General features: G+C 34.5%; 1 long non-coding RNA gene and 1 pseudogene across 2 annotated transcripts in view; one reads left to right on the top strand and one right to left on the bottom strand.

Moving 5' to 3' along the window:
* LOC309634839 overlaps positions 1-18,229 on the bottom strand; it is a 132,442-nt gene that overhangs the window by 42,104 nt on the left and 72,109 nt on the right. The window lies entirely within an intron of this gene.
* Positions 653-17,325, top strand: LOC309634818 (poly(A) polymerase beta-like; annotated as a pseudogene). Its single transcript has 2 exons — positions 653-932; positions 1,229-17,325. The product of its transcript is annotated as a poly(A) polymerase beta-like (transcript).

The following is an 18,229-nucleotide window of genomic DNA, read 5'->3' as shown; positions in this document are numbered from 1 at the left end:
TGATTAAGAAATCATCATCCCTTCCCTGGCCTGATTAGGGTCGGGATTGAACAGCACTCCAGTGCGCAGGCGCGTGGCTCCAGTCCCGATCTCCCAGCTCAGCACACATAGTTGGAGGAACTATGTATGCTGAGCATATATGCTCAGTGTGGGCAACCGTCATGGCGTAATCTGGAGGCAAGGTTCCAAGCCTTGTCTTGCATCTGCATAACATGTCAGGCCACTTTCATGATCCTCCATCTCAGCCTCATCCAGGCTTGGCTCCCTCAGAACAATGGTTGGCTTCCGTGGACATTTGTAGGAGCCCAACCTGCAGAGAATCCACTTTGGACAAGTTAACCCTTAGTTCCTACATATCCCAAGTGTGTAGAACACATCGTGGCATAAGAGAACCTCTGAATACTTTCATTAGTATTTCCTAATTATACCCAGGTAGTTTGTGGCGTAGCTAGCATTTAAAATCAGGCCTGCTAGAACGCAGCGGCAAGGGCCCTGGCACCATGTTGGGGCCGAGCGGATGGCGGAGAGGCGCTTGAAGCGGCGGGAGCGGGTCGGACCTGGGCTGGTAGGAGCCCCGCGCCTCCCGCCTCAGCGGATCATGACCCGGGCTGCGGCTGCGGAGGTCGCGGTGGCGGGGCCGGCGCTAGAGGTGATGCTGTTTCCGGTGACCAGCCCGGGATCACAACAGATCCCGCCGCTGCCCAAGCACTATGGAATCCCCTCCCCCATCAGCTTAGCACCCCCCAGGGAGACTGCGTACTCACCCAGAAATTAATTGAAACCCTTTGGGGTTTTTGAAGAGGAAGAGTAACTGTAGCGCAGGATTTTAATTTTGGAGAAATTAACTAATCTGGTAAAGGAATGGATACGAGAAATCAGTGAAAGCAAGAGTCTTCCACAAGCTGTAATTGAAAATGTTCGGGGCTTCCCTGGTGGCGCAGTGGTTAAGAATCTGCCTGCCAATGCAGGGGACACGGGTTCGAGCCCTGGTCTGGGAAGATCCCACATGCCGCGGAGCGACTAAGCCCGTGAGCCGCAACTACAGAGCCTGCGCGTCTGGAGTCTGTGCTCCTCAACGGGAGAGGCCCGCGCACCGCGAAGAAAAGTAGCCCCCGCTCGCTGCAACTGGAGAAAGCCCTCGCACAGAAACGAAGACCCAACATAGCCAAAATTTAAAAATATAAATAAATAAATAAATTTTAAAAATGCTTGGGAAAAAAAAAAAAAGGAAATGTTGGAGGGAAAATCTTTACATTCCGTTCTTATAGATTAAGGGAGCACACGAAAGGTGCAGATGTCGACACGTTGTACATGGCACCAAGACGTTGATCGAAGCGAATTTTTCACTTCCTTCTATGATAAATTGAAACTACATGAAGAAGTAAGATTTTAAGGGCTGTTGAGGAGGCATTTGTACCAGTTATCAAACTGTGTTTTAGTGGGATAGAGATTGCTATTTTGTTTGCAAGATTAGCACTGCAGACTATTCCGGAAGATTTGGACCTAAGAGATGACAGTCTGCTTAAAAATTTAGATATTAGATGCATAAGAAGTCTTAATGGTTGCTGGCTAACTGATGAGATTTTACATCTGGTACCAAACATTGACAACTTCAGATTAACTCTGAGAGCCATCAAGTTGTGGGCCAAATGCCACAATATCTATTACAATATATTAGGTTTCCTAGGAGGTGTTTCCTGGGCGATGTTAGGAGCAAGAACTTGCCAGCTTTATCCAAATGCAATAGCATCAACTCTTGTATGTAAATTTTTCTTGATGTTTTCTGAATGGGAATGGCCAAATCCAGTGCTACTGAAAGAGCTTGAAAAACGGAATCTTAATTTGCCTGTCTGGGACCCGAGAGTAAACCCCAGCGATAGGTACCATCTCATGCCTATAATTACACCAGCGTACCCACAGAAGAACTCCACTTACCACGTGTCTGTTTCAACAAGGATGGTCATGATTGAGGAGTGTAAGCAAGGGCTTGCTACCACACATGAGATTTTGCTGAGTAAGGCAAAGTGGTCCAAAGTTTTTGAAGCTCCCAGCTTCTTTCAAAAGTACAAGCATTATATTGTACTTCTAGCAAGTGCACCAACAGAAAAACAACATCTAAAATGGGCAGGCTTGGTGGAATCAAAAATCCGAATCCTGGTTGGAAGCTTGGAGAAGAATGAATTTATTACAGTGGCACATGTGAATCCTCAGTCGTTTCCAGCACCCAAGGAAAATCCTGACAAGGAAGAATTTCGTACAATGTGGGTGATTGGGTTAGTGTTAAAAAAGCCAGAAAACTCTGAAGTTCTCAGTATTGATCTCACCTATGATATCCAGTCTTTCACAGATACAGTTTATAGGCAAGCAATAAATAGTAAGATGTTTGAGATGGATATGAAAACTGCTGCAATGCATTTAAGAAGAAAGGAACTTCATCAACTACTACCTAATCATGTGCTTCAGAAAAAGAAAACACACTTGACGGAAGGTGTCAGATTAATAGCTTTGGATGATGGCAGCCTCTACTTGTCTGTAGACAGTGAAGACAGCACGTCTGTGTCTTCACTTCCTGGCTCTATGAAGACTGACCCAGTGACTGGCAGAGCTCAGGGTAGAAGCAGTCCTGCCCCAGCTGTGACGGCAGCATCTGTGACCAGCGTACAGGTTCCCGAAGTTTCCTTGCAACAAGCAAATCCCAGTGACAGCCCAGGGGCGCGTCCAGCAAAAGCATCCCTCAGACTGCCCCACAACCAACTACTTCTCCACCATCGAAGCCCATGGTCACCAGAGTTGTTTCCTCATCATATCTGGTCAACCATCCACCCAGGCCTTCAGGGAGCACAGCAGCAAACATAGCTAATCCTATCATAGGAGTCTAGAGGACATTGTCGCGTTACAAAGAAGAAAGGACCAAGGAAACCAGAACAGAAGACGAACTTGTCTCATCAAGAGACAACTGTGACTCAGTTGGAAACTAATCAGACAGCAGCTTCTCTGTTGGCCTCACGGGGACCATCCAGAGCAGACCTTCTCAGTACCCCTGCTCTCCCTGCAAATCTTATTTCTATTATCAAGAACTCAATGAAACAGATTGAACTGAGAAAAACAACCTCAAGCGTCCATAAACAGTATCTGCTAACTCAGCCTGCTGTCTTCAAATGCTAAAGGAGGAGGATGAAGGGTACCAAACTAGATATGGTTCAAAATAGAAGTGTTAGGCTTATTTGATGACTTCCTTTATTGGGCTAATCTTGATCAGAAGTCCAGGTTAGTATGTGAAGCTAGAAGTACTGTTATTAATGTGTCAGATTATTTATGTGTCAGCCACAGTTACGCTAACTATTTCAAAGGACTCCTGCCCTTTAAGAGGAAAAAAACCCTCCAGCTATACTTGTACCCATGACTGACATCGGGACTGGATTGATGTTTGATGCATTGTTGGGGAAAGTTTGCAATACAAACTGGTATCAGGAAAAAAATAAAAAATAAAATCAGGCCTGCTAGACTTTTCAGCACACATCTTTAAATACTATGCCATGATGACCTTAGCATCAGTCACTACATATTCATTCATGCTGAGCTTTATCACTAGTCACTACAGGAAGAACAAAGATAAATAAGGTAATGTCTTTTTTCTGCTGTTTCCTTACGCAGTAGGACTAAATGTACCAAGAAGCAGAAGAAAGGGATTACTTATCCTTTCTGTTGCAGTAAATAAATGGAAGAATCACATACAACACATTTTATAAATATGTGTTGACTAAAGATAATATTCAAAATCAAAAATTATAAAATATGCTGAACATATCTTTGAAATAAAATATGTTTATTATAACTACCACAGTTGCTGAAAATTGTGTCTGCCTTTCTATTCATTCTTCTGGTTACAAAACTTACACACATTAACACACCGTGTTAATTAGCCTATGATTGTGGGCATAGGACTAAGTCAGGTGATCAAAGGTCTTCCCCAGCATATTTCTAAGCATGGATGATAGAAAACAATCTTTTTCTAATGCTCTTAGACTATAAACCTAGGGTTCTAGGAAAGTGTTTCCACAACCATTCAGAGTATCTTTATCATGCTTGGAGAATTAAGTGATATGACAGGGAAGTAAAGACAAAAGGGAGATAGAAACAGAGTAGAGAAACCTTGGTTCCAGTAGTGACATTGGGTCAGTTTCCTACATGCTCTTTTGAAGTATGCTAATCAACGATCCTCATAGTGTAGTTGAGGGATTTTCCCCACTTGTAACTCTATTCTTGACCAGTACAAATATATTTTTTGGAATTTCTGGGCTAAAACTTGAAGGAAAAAAAAGAATGAAGACTAAATGCAGTGGGCATGAAGTGATTATTGAACAAAATGTCAGAAGTTGTACCTAGGGGGATTATCTGCCAGAGTTCATGCAGTTGGGAGACATTTTCGGTTCAGAACCACCCTGGCAGTTATTTCTCCAAATAATTCCCAAAGCATTACAACTAGTCTATTAATGCAATGGAGGAGACGAGAGTGCACAGGATAGACTCCATTTCTGGACACAGGATATTCAAAGCATGCTGGAGGCTGTGGGTGCTTTTACAACATATGTGACTGAAAACAGAGATAGCTAAAATAGTGGAAATACATTTTACATAAACTTTGAACTAAGCTTACAATTTTCTCTTTCTTTGTTATTAAAGGGAATATTGCCAAGTGAAGTGGAGTAGACCAAGATTATCATAAAACAAAAATTATAAGTGAATCAGAACCTCTGACTAAAATAGTGGAGTAAAGATGAATGTGGAATTTAGGCTTTTACTCAAGTTTCTGGACTTGGTGACTGGTTACATTCTGAGCACACCAGCCAAGATAAGAAATGGATAGAAAGAACATATTTTGTTGTGAAAGTGATTGGTTCCATTTGTGGTATTTTGAGCTAATTTTGATTACTAATAAAATGCATTCAATTGGATACACTTGTATGTGTTAATCCAAAGCTGGACAAAGAATCACGACTAAGCTTTATGATTATTGGAGCATATAGTATAAAAGAAATAACTTAAGTCCTACCAAGCCTTAGAGGAGCATGGAAATCCAGGGAAGACATAGGTCTCTACTTTAGGAAAACACAATATGCTGAGACCTCTGTATACATTTTAGATGATTAAATTCTCATCATTTTTAAATATTCTTGATTTTCTACTATTGTCTATAATTTGTATCTTAATGTGTTCTAAAATACAACAAACTCAAACATAATGCTTCATCTATAAAAACCACTACTTAGCTGGGCTAACCACTCTAAATTTCTAAAATGCTTTGTACTTATTAGTTGAAATCTGTCTACCTGGTTCATGTATCAATCTTTGAATATATCTGAAAAAAATTGAAACACTATAAAGGCAAATAAATTAAAAAGACTGAACCCTCAAAAAATGAGAATTTGGTAAATTTTGATTCCATTTTAACTTTAATATATACATATGCATATAGCTACAAATAGGCAGATAGATAATCCATATTTATTCAGTATGTAGATATATACTATGTATCTATAATACATCTATGTATACAAACACTAGACAGAACTAATACATACTGTAATCCTGTTACTAATATTAAATCTTAGACCAAGATATTAAAAAGACAGCACAGTTAGGAAGCTACTGGAATTCTTTCTGTTCTGAGTAATTCTATATCCCAGTCTGGTTTTGTTATTGTTCGTTGTCTTGACACTCCTATTCTCACCCCAGATGACACTGGCTGTTATCATCTCTCTTCTGGTTTATTGCAGTCGCTTCTACTCTCCTCCCTAACTCCAGTCTTTCTTTGGCTTAGAAATTTTCTCCACTTAACTGAGGAAGAAATTGCCTAAAACATAAATCTGACCATGTAGTTATAAAATCTAACTCATTAACAATGTTCCATTCCCTCAGAGAGGGAAAAGAGTGAACATTTGGTAAGTAACTGCCATGTGGGAGAAATACAGAGGAGTCTTGCAGGGATTGACTGAACTTCATTGCCTCATTTCTCTGAAGCTGTTATGGAAGAACAAATATAAACAACAGGCAAGTATGGAAACAGAAACACCTGTAAATAAAATATATTTTGTGTGTGTTTATAAACCAGATGTTCAGAATGCTTCATTAAAAAAAAATGTATTTGAAGATGACTCAATTGGTGTTAAAATCACAGGCACTCTGGTAAATTGTATGAATCTATCTCAGGATAATCTTTCCATTTTTTTGCTCTGTCTTAAATCTCTTCTCTTTCCTAAGGACTTTACACTGTAGATTATTTCTTCTCCCTCTTGTATATTTATCTCCCTTCCCTTTCAACAGGATAACTCTTCTTCAAGTTAAATTCATTTTGCTCTTTCTAAAATTTTTAGAAATAAAATAGATGATAGATGATAGATAGATAGATAGATAGATAGATAGATCTCCCACTTGACCTTTCATGGTCTTGAAGCTACTGCAATCTCTCTCCTTCCTTTCAAAACCAGGAATCCGTAATGTTATGTTCATTCTCCGATCTCCCATTAGTTCTTTAAGCCACTCCTCTCTAGCTTATACCATAACATGCTTCTGGAAATGGGAAGTCTCACTAAACCCAGTGGATATTTTGACTGCCTCATCTTACTTAGCTTCTCAGAAGCACTCAGACCTGTCCACAACTCCCTATATTTTGAAGTTTTCTCTTCTTGGATTTATGATGCAAACTTTTCCTGGCCTTCATAACTATTTTACTTCTATTGAATGATGACATTCTGCAAGTCTCAGCCTAGCCTGTGACTCTTCATCTAATATTTTTATGTACATCTCTCTATAGACAAATCACAAACTTAAGTTTAATCTAGATCAGTCCAGCTCCACAGAATGTTCCACTATCATAGGATTGTTTTATATCTGTACAGACCAAAACAGTAGTCACTAGCTACATGTGGCTATTGAGCACTTGAAATGTGGTGAGACTGATTTTTTTCATTTTATTTAAATAGCTAGAGGCTACTGATTGGATGTATTTTGTCTTACCTCTTGGAATCACTGAAAACTACCTATTACTAAAGAAACAAGACTGAATTTTCCTTCTATCTGCATTTCTTCCATATTCTGCCACTTGTCTAGTTACGTAAATTGAAAATCCAAGTCATCATGGGCATTGACCTCTTGTATTTCCCTATAGATATTCCTTTCTAAATATCTCTCAGTCCACTTCCTCCATATTTACCACCCAGTAGCCACCCAGTCTAAACCACCGCTATTTCTGCGTGTTTTGGCAGCAACAGCTTCTCTTACTCTTCTCTAAATCCTTCTCTAGACAGCCACTTTAGTCTTGATGAAATCAAATCTACTTGTACGCATTTGCTCTGTCCTCATCCCTACCTACCCAATTTGAAACTTTCTGAAAGTTATATTTGCTATAATGTGAGGAAAGAACACCTTAAAATGGCCTGTGGAGCCCTACGTTTCCTGACCATCTCTACCCCACTGGTGTCTTTGCTAATCATGCTTTCCCTTGCTCAATGTCTAGGCGATGCTAAATATACAATTATTTTCAATATCTGTATACCCTTTGCTAGCTTATAGAGCACGTTTGTAAAACTTATCAAATTTAATGCCCACATTCTCCCAAATGTCTCCTATTATAGCCACACAGTTTTGTTTTGTAGTTTTGTTTTGTTTTCAGCTCCTTGAACATACCATACTGCCTTCAGTCACAGGGTCCTGGCACTTATTTCCCTCTTTTTCATTGCATCCATCCTATGTAGCAAATTCCTTCTAATCTACCTTCATTTTTTCATCAATTTTTCAAGAATCTAATGAAGTTTAAGTTTTGGAGACTCTCACTTGCATGGGCTACTTCTAAGATGCCCTGTGCCTGATTTGAATTATTTTCCTTAAAGTGGGACTGCAAATTGTATAAGATTTGGGTCATAATAAACCTGGATCCAACAATGGCCACAATATACAATAACTTTACTTCTAAACTTTTTTAAAAGCCTGATGATTGCTCATTTGCATGAATTCTGTTAATGAATTGGGAGGGGTTTCAGTAACCTAGTCTTTAAATTTACAAGTTTCTGCAGAACTCTTTTTGTGTAGCAGGTTAGATGAAGAAACTGGATTTTGAAGTTAAGATATTGGACAAATTGGGTGAAATGGATGAATGTGGTCAAAAAGTATAAACTTCCAGTTATAAGATAAATAAGTCCTGGGGATGTAATACACATCCTCCTGACTATAGTTAACAATACTATATTGTATATTTCAAAGATGCTAAGAGAGCATGTCTTAAAAGTTCTCATCACAAGAATAAAAATTATAACTGTTTGTAGTGATGGATGTTAACTAAACTTATTGTGGTAATCGTTTTGCAATACATACATTTATCAAATAATTATCTTGTACACCTAAAACTAATACAATATTATATGTCAATTACATCTCAACTTAAAAAAAAAGAAGTGTTCCCAAGGCGATCAACTAGTGATTCCCTAACAAGAATCCTCTTCTCCTGCCTGGTAGATGGCTCTTTCATGCTTTATACCAAAGAAGAGGGGAAATTCTGAAAGTATTAGTACTCTATTATTTTGTTACAAAATGCTATTACTAAAATATTTCTGTTGCTAAAGCTTTATTTTTTATGAAATAATTTCTGAAACAAAAATGTAATAAATGTAATATGCATTTGATTTATGATAAAATGTAACAGTGTGTATATTTCCAGAGTAACATGCATATATATATATATATATATATATATATATATATATATATATATATATTTGAAATAAGTAAAAAAGAGAAAATCTGCCCACTAATGATCATTGAGTGATACAACAATTTTACTCAAAATATGGGTTCAAATATTAAAAGAAAGATCAAATATATTTCTTCTATCTTGTTTTAAAAAATCTGAAAAGTAGCTTGCAAATTCAAAGCAATAAAATTTGGGATCCTTTAATCCATTAGATTACATATCCATGACAATATGTACAATGTTTCAATTAACTTTTTCTTTCAGTGTAAAAGTTGAGCATCCTTTCTTACATTTTGGGAAAAGTCTCACATATATCTTAAAATGTATGTTGTCTAATGAATATAAGGGACAATTTTAAAGAACTGATTATCAAGGAGCAATAACATGGATTGATTTATCTACTTTGAGAGTACAAGGCAGAACATGAGAGCCATAGGTTAACAATTTATTTAAATCCTTATGTATTTGTGAAATGTGTAAAAGTGCACAACATAATTCTTTACTGGCAGAGTTCTTTGAAGACGTAAATTTAACACGCAAAAATGAGATAAAAACTCTCCAAAGATTGCAAGTTTATTCAGGAAAAAAAAAAGCCTTCAATTTTTGTTTTGTTAAAAAATATGGCAACACTCCTTAAAGCTTACTTATCTGATAGCTACAGTTTTCTGCACTACTTCAATGAGAGGATTAAGCAAAAAGTGGGAAAAGAATTAAAATATGCTAAAAGAAACTATGGAATGCATTTTAAAACTTTTCTTAACAAACTTCATCCTTCAACGTATTTTCATTTCGCTTTATATGATAAATTTATAAAAGATTGTTCTACAAACGTAAAATAGATAGCTAGTGGGAAGCAACCGCACAGCACAGGGAGATCAGCTCTGTGCTTTGTGACCACCTAGTGGTGTGGGATAGGGAGGGCGGAAGGGAGGGAGATGCAAGAGGGAAGAGATATGGGACCATATGTATATGTATAACTGATTCACTTTGTTACAAAGCAGAAACTAACACACCAGTGTAAAGCAATTATACTCCAATAAAGATGTTAAAAAAAAAAAGATTGTTCTAGTTGAAAGCATCATCCTATGTAAAAGTTGAACAATTATCAATTGCCTATAATGAAATCTAAATCTAACATATCAAATTAATAAAGGAAATGAACATTTCAGGGAAAAATATAAAATGAGACATGATACGTCATCTTTTATGGGCTCATCTATATATTTACTCATGAAATACAATACAAGTTTTCACTCACAACCATTTCCTAAAATTAAAATTTACTGAGCAGTATTCAATTGACCGAGATTGCTTAATATTATTGAACCCATGCACTTTGTTCCTTACGAATCAGTGCAAGAATCAGCTTGTTTGGTGCTAAGGAAACTACCGACTCTTCTAGTAGTGGAGAGAGAGACGCAATGTAAAATATTGTTCATGGAATGTTCATCTGGAATATTCCCCTCATTAACTAGATGATGGACCCTAAGCACAAAAGTGTTAAGTAACTTGCCCTGAGGGCCAGTGTCGTCTAGGTGCTACTCCAGGCGTCTACTAGAATACATATCACCAATGGGACAGACAGTTCTAGGGCTCTTTTAGGTAATATAGAGAGTTACTGAGTTGACTACCAGTATCTATCAAGATAAGATTAACAATTTTGTATATTTAACTCCTAGACATCAAAATAATAGCTCAGGATGAACCTCTGTTTTAGTAGAGAGGACTGATGATTTATCATGATATAAGTTTCTCTGTATATTTGGTAACTAGCACAGTGCCAGGTACACTGATGCTTACTATTTGTTGAGTTAGATTGAATATATCTCCTAGAATTCTAAAATGTGAATGTCTATTTTAATGTGGTTATAAATAACGTTTTAAAATTAAACCTACATTTATTAACATTGCATTAAGGAGGATTTAAACAATTAGCATATTCAATGAGTCTTCTTATAAAACAGTGGAGATTTGCTTAAGAAAGCTAAGAATCCTTAAATCTCTATAATTACGTATTTCAGAATTTAAAATTATATTCCATTTAAGCATTTCAAAGAACACAATAAGCAATGATGCTTTGCAAAGTATACACCTTTAAATAAGTCAAATTACAAGAAATAAAACAAGATCATAGATAATATTAGGAACAAATTGGAAAGACAGATATGAATATTGTAGTCATTGTTTTTCATGTAATCTTGGCACTGAGGATGTACAAATGCTTTTTTCCCCCTTAGTTGAAAAGGAAAAACTAAGATGGGGGATTTCCCTAAGGTCAGTATGTGAGAGAGGATCATATTGGATTTATTTGTAAAAAGTAGAAAAGATACATTCTATACCTGTTCAGTTTTTCAAATTGTCTTAAGTTACGGAATTTTTTTCCCTTTGGAAGGAAAAATAGGTTTTATTTGGAAAAAAAAAAAAAAAGTGTTTTGTAAAAATAACTCAAATGTCAAGAAAATGATGAGAAGGAAATTGCTTAGAAAACCGCAAAAAGAAAGCATCGACATAAAACCTGAATAAGTTTTAAAAATGTCATAAAACTTTAAATTAATGCATATGTGGAGGTTCTACTAAGTTTTATCTTACTCTTTATATTCACAAAAATTAATTTTTGAGTCAAGTCTTGGTCAATGTTTCATTATTAACTTTATTATTTGCCTTCAGGATATTTGTGTAGTTGTTTTATCATTCAGTTTTTACTAATATATACATTTGTACCTTATTAAATGAAATATTTGAAATTTGATTTGCTGAATTTGAGACAATATGGATAATGAACCTTGTTAGAACTTTCATTTGGCACACTTCTCTGGCTTATTTTTAGGTTCAAATGAGGCAAAATATGTTAATAACATTTGTGAAATATAATAGAAAACTTTTTGAGAAATTTGTTTTATTATGTTAAGCCTGAATATGTAAATTTTAAATTTAAATTGCACAGTGGTCATTGCATCAGTGGTCATTATGTCTAAATTGTTTTTAAAGAATATATAATATTAAATACAAGTTTTTCATGATATAACTTTATTTTTTCCAAAAGATTAGTAAACTAACGGGGATTTTTTGTGAAAATATTAGAATTTTAAATATTTTTAATTTTTTTCAAAAGATAAGATACAGGTAAGATACAATAAGAGACAAAAGATAAGAATACAAGTAAGTTCAACATTAAATGACCTTCCTAATAAGGTTTCCTATTCTTAATTTCCCCAATCTATTATTCTAGGTCTTTCTTGTTTGCCTATATTTTCTTTCTTTCTTTCTTTTCTTTTTTTTTTTCACTTTCTTCTTCTTCTTTGATTAAAATTGAGACATTATCTGTCCAGGTACAAGTTTCTAGAGACGGCAAATCCAAAACATGTATTTTTTAACCAATATTCTGACTCCTCTGAGCATATTAGGCAGCCAATAGGTATTCTTGATGTCAGCTAAGCACCCGTAACACATTTGATTTGAAAACTTTTATTTGCATGGATTTCACTAAAGTCAATTTTAATGTAAACAACTGGTAAATAGAGTGCAGCTTATAAGACACTGCCAGTGTTTGTAGAATCTTATTTTAACTTGATACGCCAAAACAAGAAGAGGTAGTCTAAGCATTTTAAGAACAACATAAGGTACTAAACTACCAGAAACCCAATCTATGGCTTTGAGTAAATATTTTTTTTAATGCATAAGCCAGGACCCAAAACTGCAAAGTAGAAGGACTTATAGGTATCTGCCCTGTGAGCCAGGAGATCAGCAACATATTGTATGGACTGCAATAATGCCTATAGCTCTGTGCTGATCACTGGGGAAACTGTCTACTGCTTTACTTCCACCTTCTAAATCTGGCACAAATCTCTCTTGTGACCAAACCTATCCCAGAAACATACAGGAAATGGAAAACTAGGGAATATGTTTGCAACTTAGCTTCAATTTATCATAAAACAATTTAGAGTGCCTTGCAAAACCCCACTATTCTATATTACTATACCATTATGATTCTGTGCTTACAAAATTATACTGGCAAAGAAATATTCTCTTAAGTTCTGCATATGAACGAATTCTTATGCTACAGACACAGTATGAACACATGCTTAGCCCATTTAAAATCATCGCAGGAATGAAACAATGTTTTTCATTTAGTCTTGGAGGACAAGTATCATTGACACAGATAGAAAATCAAACAATATCTTTCTATTTCATTAATTAAAGGCTTTATTTGCTTTAATACTAATTTTAAATTATCTGCAATTTTAAATAATATAAGGCTACAGGCTCTTTAAACTTTAAGACTCTTAAGTTCAGCAAGAGAACTTTGCTAAGAAAGTTTGCTTGCCAAGCAATTTTTCACCAGTTCTCACTGCTATCTAAATGTAGTTCTTGTTTCAGTGTTTGACCTAAATGTATTTTCTTTAAACAGAAAGAACCTAAAGAACAAGGCCTCAGGGACATGGTACTACCTGAGTCATTCATTCTGAGCTGAAGAAAACATAAATACATTCTTTCCAAGGTAGTGGGGTTTTGTGAGGCATTGTAAATTGTTTTGTGATAGATGAACCCTAGGAAAACGCATCAACTCCGTTAAAACAATCAAGGAAACAATAATCGAGTAAAGAAATACACCCCAGGGTACGCAGGGACATTATGTTATGAAGCTAGGGGTGTTGACCCTTCTATCTATGGCACAATTGAAACCACAGTTAAAATACTGTATATGGTGCCAAAGAACATGAAAGATGCCAAACCCTTACAACCAGGGAAATGTCAAAATAGGAGAGGTGATCAGATGGCCAGAATACTGCTGCAAGGTAGGATGATAGAGATTGATTTAAAATATAAATGAGTACATCAAAATCTCACAATTCGGGGAAAAAATACACTTTCGTATAGTGCTTGAAAATGATCCATTTTTGTCATACATTTGGTGTGTTAGGGAGAAGAAAACATTTATCACTAACCCCAGATTTCTCTTTCTGGATTCGTAGGTTATAATATTCATTTTATCTGATGGAAATAGAAGGAGAAGTAACATTTTCCTCTACATTTTTCCTATGTTGTCTCTTTGAAGCCAACAGCAGCTTTTGCTGTGAGATTGGATTATATTTTATGAATTTTTCACCTAAGTACACTCATATAATATACTAATTAACTAACAGTTAGAGAAAGGAGGAAAAGAGGATGGTAGAGATGCAATATATATATATATATATATATATATATATATATATATATATATATATACACACACACACATATATATAGTATCCCATATATATGGAATAATATATACAATGCAATATAACTTTTAAAATTATATGTTATATTTTAATAATATAATTATATATAACATAAATATATGATATAGTAACATGAACAGATAAATGTATACATTTCTAAATATATATATTTATATAAATTTATAAATATATTATATAATACATATATAATGTAGAAAATGTATATTTTCTCTCTTCTTCAACTATCCCCCTTGACATCTCTTTCTCTATTTTTACCTAGCTCAGCTTGGGATGGCAAAGGAAGAAAAACAAAATATGCAGGGTCCTTGTGACCCTATTTCTGTCTATGGATTGATAGAGCTATGGTAAAGGAAAGCCAACTGATACATTCCAGAATGATTTTTCAGGTGTCATTTTGCTCTGATCTGGTTTTAGCATAAGTGTAACTAAACAGAAATGACTCTGTGTGTTAGAAAGAATATCGATAAGCATCCTTGAGTAGGAAAGAAATTTACCTTTTATTTTTTAACTGTGCTGAGCGATGTTATGTAATAGAAAGTAATGAAAACAACTTCTCCTTAGAAAAGTACTAATAATATGATGTGGTCATAATAATAGTAAATAGTATAGTTTGGCTTAATACCCCAGAAATAAACATTATTTCATGTAAAATTTTAACATGAGAGTAAGAGAATAATTATTGACCAAGTGAGTCAGTAATTTGAGCGGGAAATAGATATCTAGGTCATCAGCCCAAAACATATACACGTACGTAAGCACACACAAAATACCAGGTAGAATAGAGTTAAAATTAGAATATCTGTGTGTGAATTTAGAAATTTTTTTGTATAAAAGCAGAATCAATCTCAAAGTAAAATATTGACAGATTCATCACTATAAAACTATGAAAGTTTCTGTTGAAACAAAAACCACAGAACAACAACAAGCTTATAATTAAAAAAGCTAAACAAATTTAGGTGAAAAAATTTGCTACAAGTACAAAAATGGATTGATATTTTTAATCTGCAAATTAAAAATATCAGTCGATAAAGACACTGATATAGGCTGAACTGGAAAAAAATAGCAAAGAGCAAGAAGAGAACATTTATACTTGAAAAAACACAAAAGACTTCTAAATATTTTCTTAATGTTCAGCTTCAGAAAAAAAAATAACTAAAAAACCTTTATTGGCCTAGAAAATTAATAATTTTTGGAAACATTTTAATATTGTAATATTCAATTCCAGTTAACATTGTTAGAAAGAGACAGTCTCAAGTGATATTGGTAAAAGTTATATTGTTACAATCTTCCTGAAAATTTTGCAATCTGTTAATTTATTTCATTTGGTGTAACCATAATTTTATATTATTGAACTTGGCAATTTTGTTTCTAATAATTCTCCAAATCCATTATTGAAATTAATTTGAATTACCAAAAATGTCAAGATCACTACATTAATAAAATGAAGAATAAAAACCATATGACCCTCTCAATAGATGCAGAAAAAGTGTTTAACAAAAAAAATTAAACATCTTTTTCATGATAAAAGCTCTCAACAAATTCAATATAGAAAAGGAAGACTGCAATATAATAAAGGCTATATATGACAAACACACAGTTAACATCATACTCAATGGTGAAAAGCTGAAAGCTTTTTCTCGAAAACCAAGAACAAGGCAAGGATGCCAACTTTTACTACTCCTATTCACCATAGTACCTGAGTCTTAACCAGAGCAGTCAGGAAGAAAAAGAGATTAAAGTCATCCAAATCAGAAAGGAAAAGTAATATTGTCTCTGTTTATGAATGATATGAACTTATATATAGAAAACCTTAAATATGTCACCAAAAAATGTTTAGAACTAATTAACGAATTCAGTAAAGTTGCAAAATACTAAATCAATATATAAAAATCGGTTGTTTTAGTGTACCAACAATGAACTACCTGTAAAAGAAATAAAGAAAACTATCCCATTCACAATAGCATCAAAGACAATAATATACTTAGGAATAAATTTAACCGAGGAGGTGAAATTATCTGTACACTGAAAAATATAAGGCATTGATGAAAGAAATTGAAAAAGACACAAATAAATGCAAAGATATCCCATGATCATGAATCAGAAGAAAAAATACTGTTAAAATGTCTGTAATTCCCAAAGCCATCTATAGATTCAATGCAATTTCTATCAAAATCCTAATGGCATTTTTCACAGAAATAGAAAAAATAATCCTAAAATTTGTATGGACCCTGAATAGCCAAAGAAAAATTAAGAAGAACAGAGCTGGAGGCATCACACCTCCTGATTCCAAATTATATTACAAAACCATCGTTATTAAAACTGTATAGTTTTGGTATTAAAAACAGACATATAGACCAATGGAATAGAATAGGGAGCCTAGAAATAAACAGATTTATCTATGGTCAACTAATATTTGACAAGGGAATCAAGAACACTCAATGGAGAAAGGATAGTCTCCTTAATATATAATATTGGGAAAACTGGACAGCTACATGCAAAAGAATGCAAATTGGACCTCTGTTTTACACCATTCATAAAAACTAACTTGAAATGTATTAAACACTTAAATGTAAGACCCCAAACTATAAAACTTCTAAAATAAAACGTAGGGAAAAAGTTCCTTGACATTTGTCTTAGCAATGATGTTTGGATCTGATATCAAAAGTGCAGGCAACAAAAGCAAAAATAAACAAGCGAAACTATATCAAACTAAAGAGCTTCTGCATAGCAAAAGAAACAACCAACAGAATGAAGACAACCTATAGAATGTAAGAAAATATTTGCAAACAATATATGAGAGGTTAATGTGCAAAATATATAAAGAACTCATATAACTCAATAGCAACAACGCAATCTGATTAAAAAATGGGCAAAGTACCTGAATACACATTTTTCCAAAGAAGACATACAAATGGCCAATAGGTACATGAAAAGTTGCCCAACATCGCTAATCATCAGAAAAATTGAAATTAAAAGCACAAGATATCACCTCACACTGTTAGAATGGCTAGTATCAAAAAGACAAGACAAAAAAAAAAAAAAAGACAAGACATAACAACTTTCATTGACAATGTGGAGGAAAGGGAACCTTAGTGCACTGTTGGTGAAACTGTAAATTGATACAATCATTGTAGAAAACAGTATGGAGGTTGCTCACAAAATTTAAAATAGAACTACCATATGCTCCAGCCATCCCACTTCTAGGTATATATCTGAAGGAAAAAAAATCACTCTCTCAAAAATACCTGCACCACCATGTTCAAGGCAGCATTATTCATAACAGTTGAGACATGTTATCAATCTGTCTACCAGCAGATGAATGGATAAAGAAAATATGATATATGTATACACAAACACACACACAATGGAGTATCATTTGGCTATAAAAAAAGAAGGAAATCCTGCTATTTGTGAGAACATGGATGGACCTTTAGAACATTATGCTAAGTAAAGTAAGTCTGACAGAGAAAGACAAATATGATGAAAACAAAAAGTCAAACTTATAGAAATAGAAAGTAGAAAGATGGTGGCTAAGGATGGGGGAAATGGAGAGACACTGGTCAGAGTTCACAAAAAAATAAAAGTGTCAGGAAATATTTTCTAAGATCTGGCAATGGGCAAAAGAGATTACTGCATGTTTTTTAGTAGGCATAACGTTCAGAGTGAGCTGATAATATAATGATATTTATTAAGATGTACACCTTAGGAATTATTAGTATATAAGGGTGTGCACCTTTGACTGTCCTTCTAATGACTAGTCTATTGTACCACTTTGTAAGTGTACAAGTATTCTTGAATAATGGTTGTCATACCAATTATTTTTGTCCACAGCAATGCAAATAGAAATCATCCACACTAGAGAAAATTGACTTCCTGTCTTTAGAGACATAATCCCAAGCATTATATTTTATTGACTCATAGAATGCTAACCAAAGTTGCATTTATTAACATGTTAAGTTCGGCATTCCTGATTGCTTTTATCTACTTCTGGTGTTCAAATTCTCCTTTATAGTGGTTTTAATATCTTACTGGTTTCCTCATTAATCAGCAAGCTTAATAAAATATTTGGCATGTATTTTATATTTCCAAAATAATCATATTTTTAACATTTTGTAAATGATATATTAACAAAAGTTTTATACTCTACAATATACATTGCAGTTTTATTTACAATAGATTAAAAAAAATAAGGCAAATGTCTAACAGTAGTAGAAAGGATAAAGGTAAAGTCTTGAGA

The sequence above is a fragment of the Balaenoptera borealis genome, assembly GCF_965194805.1.
Source record: "Balaenoptera borealis genome assembly, chromosome: 9".
Lineage (NCBI taxonomy): Eukaryota > Metazoa > Chordata > Mammalia > Artiodactyla > Balaenopteridae > Balaenoptera > Balaenoptera borealis.
The sequence above is the reverse complement of the archived record's forward strand: the minus strand, read 5'-3'. Positions and strand labels throughout refer to the sequence as shown.